We start from the raw sequence: 9,141 nt of genomic DNA, 5'->3' as shown, positions 1-9,141 counted from the left end.
AAACCTATATAATTTTATTAACCAATGTCACCCCAATAAATTCAATAAAAGTGTTTTTTTTAAGAGAAAGAGAAAGAGAGGCAAGAGTCATTTGCCCCACATCCGAGTTAATGAGTAATAGATTTGACATTACACCCAGGCCTCTGGCTCTGGAGCCCACTCTCCATCACTGCCTCACGCTACCCGCCCTTACAGGACAAAGTGGATGAATGCCATTCAAGAGGAGCAGGTCAAATGCAAACAGAGGATCAGGGAGAGGAAGATGAGTCTGCTGGTCCTGTTCAGGGCATTCCACTGGAGGCTGCCCCAGGGGCCAGGCCTACAGTGTAGAATTTGTGCTTCATTTTGCATACTGTGCAGCTCTGCTAATAGGGCTTAAAGGCATCTTTTGTGCCATCTCTCAGCAATGAGTGATGTCATGGTCGCTACCAGGTCTTGATCAGTTCTGCCAGATTAATAGCTAAACTGCACTTGTCTGAACGGAAGAGCACCTGGGTTCTCAAATAAGCAGTGGCTGTCACCATGGAAACAAGCCTGAACTGGTCCTTTATTCCCAGCAATCACCTCTCTGCTCCTAGTACCTCTTCACCTCCCTCATGTACCTCTTCACTCACCTCAACCTGATGGCTCTGGTGATCTTCACTGGCAAGCTTCAGTGTTGCCCGGAGGCTATGCACATGCCCTGAACCTGACCCTCTCGGACCTGCTCCCGCTGCTCTTCCTGCCGGTCAGCAGTCTGGAGGCAGCCAGCGGCATGCGCTGGCGCCTGCCCTCCATCCTCGGCCTCTTCTCCAGATTGCTCTTCTTCACCTCCATCTATCTCACTTCCCTATTCCTGGCTGCTGTGAGCCTCAAGCGCTTCCTGAGCGTGGCCTCCCCGCTGGGGTGTAAGACTGGTCGTGGCTGCCACAGGCTGGCATGGTCAGCGGGGCCTGCGGGCTCCTGGCCGCTGCGCATTGCCGCATGAGCATGGTCTACGTCACCGAATTCTTGGGGAACTCCTCGCGCAGCCAGGGTACCAGTGACACCGGCTACCTGGAATTCCAGGAAAACCAGCAGGTTGTTCTCCTGCCTGTCCGGCTGGAGATAGCTGGGGTCTTTTTTTTTGGCATGCCCCAGCTCATCACCAACCACTGCTACAGCCGCCTGCTGTGCGTGATCTGCAGGGGAGCCAGCCATTACGGAGCAGCGGAAGAGGGTGGCGGAGCTCATGGCAGCTCCGCTGTTCACCTTCTTCGTCTGCTTTGGGCCCTGCAACAAGTTCCCATCATGGTCTACCTCTGGGGTGAAAACCTAGCATAGAGAAATTACATGCTGCTCCTCCTCAGCACCCTGACCCCCTGGTCTGCTACTTCTCATCATCCAGGTTTCCAGATGACTTTCAGGGGCTGTTGGGGAGGCTGACTGGGGCGCAGGGTCCATGGAGGCAGAAGAGAAGCTTAAGCAGTAAGGAGAGGAGCAGTCAGGAGCTGTCCAACGTAGAGAACAGGTAGTGGACTCCAGGAGGGCTGTGCAGTGGGCGGCCGAGTGGTCTGGACTAGAAGACATGTCACCCACAATTCAGTTCTTAGGCCCAGTCCAGCAGGACATGGGAATGGCCAGCCGGGGACTGATGCAGAAGGGACAGAGCAGACATCCAGCCTTCTAAGGACGTGCTCACCAAAACTCAACTCCCCACACTGCCCTCCCTCCCATCTCCCTACATGCTGCGGATCAGGACCTGGGAGTAGTCAGGGTGAGAGGGGGTCTGATGAAAAATGAGTTCCCATGCTTTTCTGAGTGTAAAGGAGGAGTTGAGAGCAGTGTCCAGGGCCCAAGGGAGCTGCCCAGTGACTTGGGACAGGGGAGAAGAGTCTGTCCTTCAGAGCTGCTGACCTGGTAGGTCAGGAGTGGTGGACACAGGACTCCAAGCACGAAGGAGCATCTTACTCTCACATGGACTTTTCCAAAAAGCTTCCATTGTTCAATAAATTCATATTTTCAGGGACTTATGAAAAATAACAGAGCAAAAATTACCTAAGTAAATTTGATAAGAAATAAAAAAAGATTTCATAACCAACCTCAGAACCAACAGGCCTTGTTACTGTTTATATAATGGGTAGTTATTCAGCCATGCAAATCGTCATTCGACACAGACTTGTCCAGGGCAGCTACCCTGACAACTAGGCTTTGAAAGGGGGCCCTTGCTGCCAGATATGGCCAGGGCCAAGCAAAGGTAACAGAAGGATAGTGCTTTGGAATATAGTTCACACTATTCCTTTTTTTCAAGTGAGAGGAGGGGAGATAGACAGACTCCAGCATGCACCCCGGCCAGGATCCATCTGGCAGCATCTGCCTGGGGCCGATGCTCTGCCCATCTGAGGCCATGCTTGTAATGGAGCTATTTTTAGCACCTGAGGTAGAGGCTCCATGGAGTCATCCTCAGCATCCAGTGCCTATACACACAAACCAATCAAGCCATGGCTGCAAGAGGGGAAGAAAGAGAGAAAGAAGGGTGAAGGAGAGGGGTGGAGAAGACTATGGTCACTTCTCCTGTGTGCTCTGACTTGGAATTGAATCCGGGACATCCACACACCGGGCTGACACTCTACCACTGACCCAAGCTGCCAGACAGTTGTTCACGCTTTTAACAAGTTGGTTGACATATGTGATAGATTCAGTGATAGCTCAAGCAGCCTCATTTTGCTGTTTTTGAAGGAACGGTGGTGTTTGTACAGATTTCTCAGAGCACAAATTTTTCCTCCTATAGTAGAACAAGAAGTTAACCATCAAAGTGCACCAGCAGGGACTGACCAGGGCATGGTGCAGTGGATAGAGCATTGGGCTGGGATGCAGAGGACCCAGGTTGGAAACCCCAAGGTCACCGGCTTGAGTGTGGGCTCATCTGGTTTGAGCAGAGCTCACCAGCTTGAACCCAAAGTCACTGGCTTGAGCAAGGGGTCACTCACTCTGCTGCAGCACCCCCCCCCCCCCGTCAAGGCACATATGAGAAAGCAATCAATGAACAACTAAGGAGCCACAACAAAGAATTGATGCTTCTTGTCTCTCTCCCTTCCTGTCTGTCTGTCCCTATCTGTCCCTCTCTCTGTCTCTGTCACACACACACACACACACACACACACACACACACACACACACACACACAAAGTGTACCAGCAGTATCTTATTCCCATTATCTCTGTATACCCCAAAGCTACACTCAGAAAAGCTCCAGCACAGTGGAGTTACTTGTCACTTCAAAGCCTTCCATGGCTGGATGATCCATTGAGATAACTGCCAGAGGGATACTTTTAATACAAGACTCCAAATAAGCCACTCCTCTGCTCAAACACACACACACACACACACACACACACACACAAACAAAAAACAAACAACTCTCCCAACCCTTTCAGGAAAATCGTGGTGCTGTAATGACCATGGGCTGACGAATCTGCTCCTCCCCACACCTATGAGCTCCTCTCCCTTCACTGTACCGCTACTCAATCTCGTGGCCACACTGCTCCCCGGCCTGGTCCAGCCCATGGCCACTGCTCACAAAGCCCGTCCGCCAGAAATCCAACCTCAGGGTGCTCTCCTCGCTGCCCTCAGGTCTCCGTCAGGCGTCATCGCTGAGACACTCGGGAACTCCCTGTGATAGCAATCCTATCCCCTTGCACTGCTTTATTTTTCTAAATAACACTCATCCTTCACAAACACATGGTCTGTTTTACCCAATTCTTTGTCCATTCTTATCTCCTCTGACAGAAATGTTAAGTACATGAGGGGCAGGGACTTTCTTATATTCACTGCTTTATTTCTAGAACCTAGAAAGTGCTTGTCATAGAGCGGGCGCTCAGGAATATTGGTGAATTAGCTGAGTAAGTTCTAATGTGTGTTTGCTTCTCTGCATTTGTCCCTGCTCAGCCTCATGTTACTCCCCGTCACACACACACACACACACACACACACACACACACACACACACACACACTCACACACTCACACTCCTGCGCGTACACAAGATTCAGCTCAACTAGTTTTAAAAAGCCTTCCTGTTAATACAGGTCAGAAAAAAATGCTATTGTGAGGCAGACCACAGACATGGGGTTCTCAGATGCAAAAGATAGAAGTGCTTCTTCCTAGTGAAGATAAACAAAAACAAAAAAATCCAGAGTCCTGAAGTAAGAAGCAGATGTTCAATGTACGTGGCCTGTGACACATAAGCAGTGAGGAGCACATGCATATGGGCATGTCCCACAGGCGTTCCCATGACCTTCATAACGACAGTACCACACTGGGAAATAACCAAAGGCTGACAGCAGAATTCATTATACATTCTTCATATTTTGTGCTATGTAAATACATATAGTAAACAATGAAGAGTTTACATTATAGGGTATATGTTCAGTTACACTTCAAATACAATTTTATCATTTTTAAATATACATATATAAATAAAGTACAGAATATTAATGTTGTTATTATATGCAGGTAGACTTTTTTTTTAGAGAGGTAGAAATATATAGAGAGAGACAGGAACATCGAGCTGCTCCTATATGTGCCCTGACTGGGGATTGAGCCAGCAACCTCTGCACTTCAGGACAATGCTCCTACCAAGAGCTATCTGGCCAGAGCTTAATTGTTATCGATTTTTAGAGAGACAGAAAGAGGAACAGAGAGAGAAGGAAGGGGAGGGGAGCACTGATTTGTTGTTCCACTCAAACTTGCATTCTTTGGTTGCTTCCCATGTGTGCCCTGACCGGGGATGAACCCACAACCTTGTCATTTCTGAATGACGCTCCTAACCAATTGAGCTAATCATCTAGGGCCTGCAGGTAGACTTTTAAGTGTCAAGACTGTGTACAGTCAGTCAAGCAACTCCTTCATTCAGAGTTCTATCTGGATGTGCAATGTGCTATATTAGCATGCACATTATTTTGTTTGACAGACCCTTGCATGTATATTCAGGTACCTGGAAATTACACCCTAAACCAAGGATGGAAGTTTGACCTCATCTTGCCTGCCAGCTTCAATTCGTCAGTTTGGCTATGTGGGTGGTCATGTTGAGAAGAGCTCAGATACTATGCTTAGGCTCAATGGAAAAGAAAGCAGCATAGTTCACATCGGCCATGGATAAAAAGGGGGTTGGGGGAATGATGAGCTATGTGCCTTTATTTGTCATTTCTCCTTTAGATCCCAGCAGCAATTCCAAGCTTGGGAATATACCAACTAGGGGAGTGTTTCAAATTAGTGAGTGGTGGGTACATGTCTGGTGTGACAGGACATAGTCAAAAATCACCATTGTATAGATATTTTATTAGTGCTATATTGCTTATTTTGAAATTCCAAACAACATCAAAACAGAGAACTTTCATGCTTGGTGAAAAAAGGCAATGCATTTTAAATGCTGAGACGTATTACTGTATAGATTCAGAAATACCTTTCTTCTTCCTTTTGGCAATGCATGTGGTTTAGTCTGAGCATTAACATGACATCTCTGTTGTAAGCCAGTATGCTGGACACTCTGGCCAGTTTTCACAATCAAAGAGCTTATAATTGCTGAATTAAATGAACATTCATGTGTTCTTTTTTTAATCTTGAAAAACTAAAACTCTATATCCATTGAAAATTTTATTTCCCCTCTCTCTATCCCCTGACAAGCACCATTCTACTTCCTGTGTCTAAGAGTTTAAATACTTTTAGATCAGGGGTAGTCAACCTTTTTATACCTACCGCCCACTTTTGTATCTCTGTTAGTAGTAAAATTTTCTAACCACCTACTGGTTCCACAGTAATGGTGATTTATAAAGTAGGGAAGTAACTTTACTTTATAAAATTTATAAAGCAGAGTTACAGCAAGTTAAAACATATAATAATAATAACTTACCAAGTACTTTATGTCGCATTTTCACTGTTTGGCAGAATAAATCTTTATAAAACAACTTACTATAGTTAAATCTATCTTTTATTTATATATACTTTGGATGCTTCACTACTACCCACCATGAAAGCTGGAACACCCACTAGTGGGTGGTAGAAACCAGGTTGACTACCACTGCTTTAGATCCTCATATAACTGGAATCATTTAGTATGGTCTTTTTTGTGACTAACTTATATCACTTGGCATAATGTCCTCAAGGTTAATCCATATTGTAGCAAATGACAAGATTTCCATTTTTAAGGCTGAATAATTTCCCATCGTATGTATATATCACATTATCTTTATCCATTCATTTGATGCACATGTAGGTTGCTTTCACCCTTGACAATTGTAAATGATGCTGCAGGGACAGTGTCTAAGTATCTCTTCAAGATCCCATTTTCTATTCTTTTGAATATATACCCTGAAGTGGATTGCTAGGTCATATTTGGTAATTCTATAATTAATTTTGTGAGAAACTGCAATACTCTTTTTCACAGTGGCTATCCAGTGAGCATTCCTACCAACAGTGCACAAGTGTTATAGTTTTTCTATATCCACAGCAATACTTGTTATTTTATATATATAATGGCCATCTTAACATATGTAAAGTAATATCTTATGGTTTTGATTTATATTTCCTTGTTGATTAGTGATGTTAAGCACATATTTTTGGGGTTCTTTTTAAAGACTGTTGTCTATTTGTGTGTCTCCTTTGGAGAAATGTTTATTCAATTCCTTGGCCTTTTTTAATAATTGATATTAGTTTTTGTTTTTTGCTATTGAGTTGTAGGGCTTTCTTACATATTTTAGAAATTCACCCCTTATCAGATATATGGTTTGTAAAGATTTTCTCCCATTCTGATGGTTTTCTTCTTATCCTTTTAATTGCTTCCTATACAGGAGCCTTTTAGTTTGATGTAGTTCCCCTTGTTTATTTTTGTCTTCATTGCCTGTGATTCTGGTGTCATATCTATGAGATCATTCCCAAGATCAATATCATGGAGGTTTTTCCAATGCCCTGACAACTCTGAGATAGAAAGCATCAATAGTTTATACCCTATGATTCTTTGAAACCCTTGTTCAAACCCCCATCTTGCTTTTTCCTCCATCTCTCCATTCCCAGGATCCTTGGTCAATCCTCATCCAGCCTCCACGGTAAAAGAGCAGCCTTAATGACCCTTTCAGCTCTCACTAACTTCTGACTTTACTTTCTCCACTTCCAGCTGCTGACAAAGCTTTGTGAAATGGTGTTCTCCCATACAACAGTAAGCAATAGACCCCACTTTGTCTTCCTCTTGGTGACATTTGAGGAGCCCAGTTTCAACCACAGCCACATTGGTACCGAAACTGGATTTATGTCAGTGCTGGCGTGGCAGATCAGTGAGGAAATAGACTATTGACGTTCAATACACAGTGCTGAAATTATTGATTTTATTTTCATAGAAAATCACTTTGCACTATACACAATGATCAATTTCAAGGAATATTAAAGACATGCAAAAAGCAAAACTATAAAAATGTTAGAAGTCATATAGGGAAATATCATCTCAGGATAAAAAGGTTTTTAAAGAAAAACATAAAACGATAAACCCAACATGCAAAAAATATTGTAAAATTGATTAACATCATTAAAATTAAGAAGTATAGTTTGTCAACATCTATATGGAGAAAGTGAAAAGGAAAACTAAAAATTTAGAGAAGGAAACTAACAATACATATACCATTTAGGATCAAGAGTACAGAAAAAATTTCTACACATCAATAAGGAAAAAAACAATTACCAAACAGGCACATGATAGAAGAAGAAAATAAACACATGAAAAGATACATATTCATTTATAATCAGAAAAAATGCAAATGAAAACTGTCAAGCAATCATTTTAAATACAAAAGATTAGCAAAAACTTAAAAGTCATATATTGTGGAATGTTGGCAAAATGTAGAACGGGAATCTGATCCTGTCCTGTTGAGCCTGGAAATGCATAGAACCCCTTTGGAAGATCATGTGTTATCTGATATACAACACACATCGTGTTTCTTAACAAATTTTAAGGTTTTTTCTTATTTTTTCAAAAATTATCTTTTATTTGCTTGATAAGATTGTTTCTGAAAAGCAGAAGAGCCAAACATAGAAGAATTTTTTTTAGGAAGTCTTCTAAGACTTTAATTGGTTAGTTCTTCATTGACCATCCACTCACCTTCCAGCTCTAGTTCCTCGTCAAGGAAGGGCAAGGAGCAAGAAAGGAAAATTGCTGTTTTGCATGCAAGGCTCTGCATCCTAACCTGAAAGTATCTGGGATTCTATTTCTCTCTCAGATCATGCAGTCCTGAACTGAGCACCAACTGAAGAATCTGAATGTTAAAGGAGGGGAGCAGGACACAGACAACAGTATGGTGATTACCAGGAGGGGGCGGGGACAGGTAGAAGAGGGTAAAGGGGAGATGAATGTAATGGAAGGAGACTTGACTTTGGGTGCTGAATACACAATACAATATTCAGATGATGTATTGTAGAATTGCACATTTAAAACCTATATAATTTTTTAACCAATGTCACCTCAGTATATTCAATAAAAACTTTTTAAAAGAAGGAAAAGGAGCAGTGATTCTTCAGTGTCCTTTAGTAATTCCAATGGCTATACACTCTGTCTCTTCGTCTCTTCAGGGAGGTGGACATAGGCATACCATCCTGTCATGGTCTCCTTCTTTCATCACTTGTAAGGAAAATCCAAGAAAGTTTTTCCTCCTTCACACTTGCATGGAAATGTTTTATTTTGGCTGAGTGAACACCCAGTAAAAGGTTGTTGTTTCTCCATTATTTCTGACTCTGCTCTGAATTGCCACAGCTCCTTGTACCACTAACAAACCATTTATTGGAATTGGGAGGATAGATACTACAGACTTCTGTTCTACTGAACTGTAGACCTTCTCAGGACTTCTTCATACCCTGAACACAGCCCCTTGCAGGTAGTTTGCGCCTAACAATGCTCCTTGACTTGAATCTATTCAGCAAATATTATAGCGCCAAATGGCATGCCTAAATTATAGTACAAATTTCTGCCGTCTGGACAGTGAAGAACAGGGTTTCTGAGTCATGTTGTGTATCTCCTAGTGCAAAGACTCTAAGGTGGAGAATAGCATCTAAGAGTCTGAACCAATCCTAAGGGAATTTAACTTTTGTAAAGCCTCACAGTTTTCTCAACTTGTGATAAATCTCCCATCTGATAGGTATGTG

The 9,141-nt window shown here is 43.0% G+C and overlaps 1 pseudogene; it reads left to right on the top strand.

Annotated features, from left to right (window-relative positions):
* The first annotated feature begins 596 nt into the window (after nucleotides 1-596).
* On the top strand, nucleotides 597-7,306 carry LOC136404294 (free fatty acid receptor 3-like; annotated as a pseudogene).
* Nucleotides 7,307-9,141: the final 1,835 nt, after the last annotated feature.

The sequence above is a fragment of the Saccopteryx leptura genome, chromosome 4 (assembly GCF_036850995.1).
Source record: "Saccopteryx leptura isolate mSacLep1 chromosome 4, mSacLep1_pri_phased_curated, whole genome shotgun sequence".
Taxonomy (NCBI): domain Eukaryota; kingdom Metazoa; phylum Chordata; class Mammalia; order Chiroptera; family Emballonuridae; genus Saccopteryx; species Saccopteryx leptura.
The sequence above is the reverse complement of the archived record's forward strand: the minus strand, read 5'-3'. Positions and strand labels throughout refer to the sequence as shown.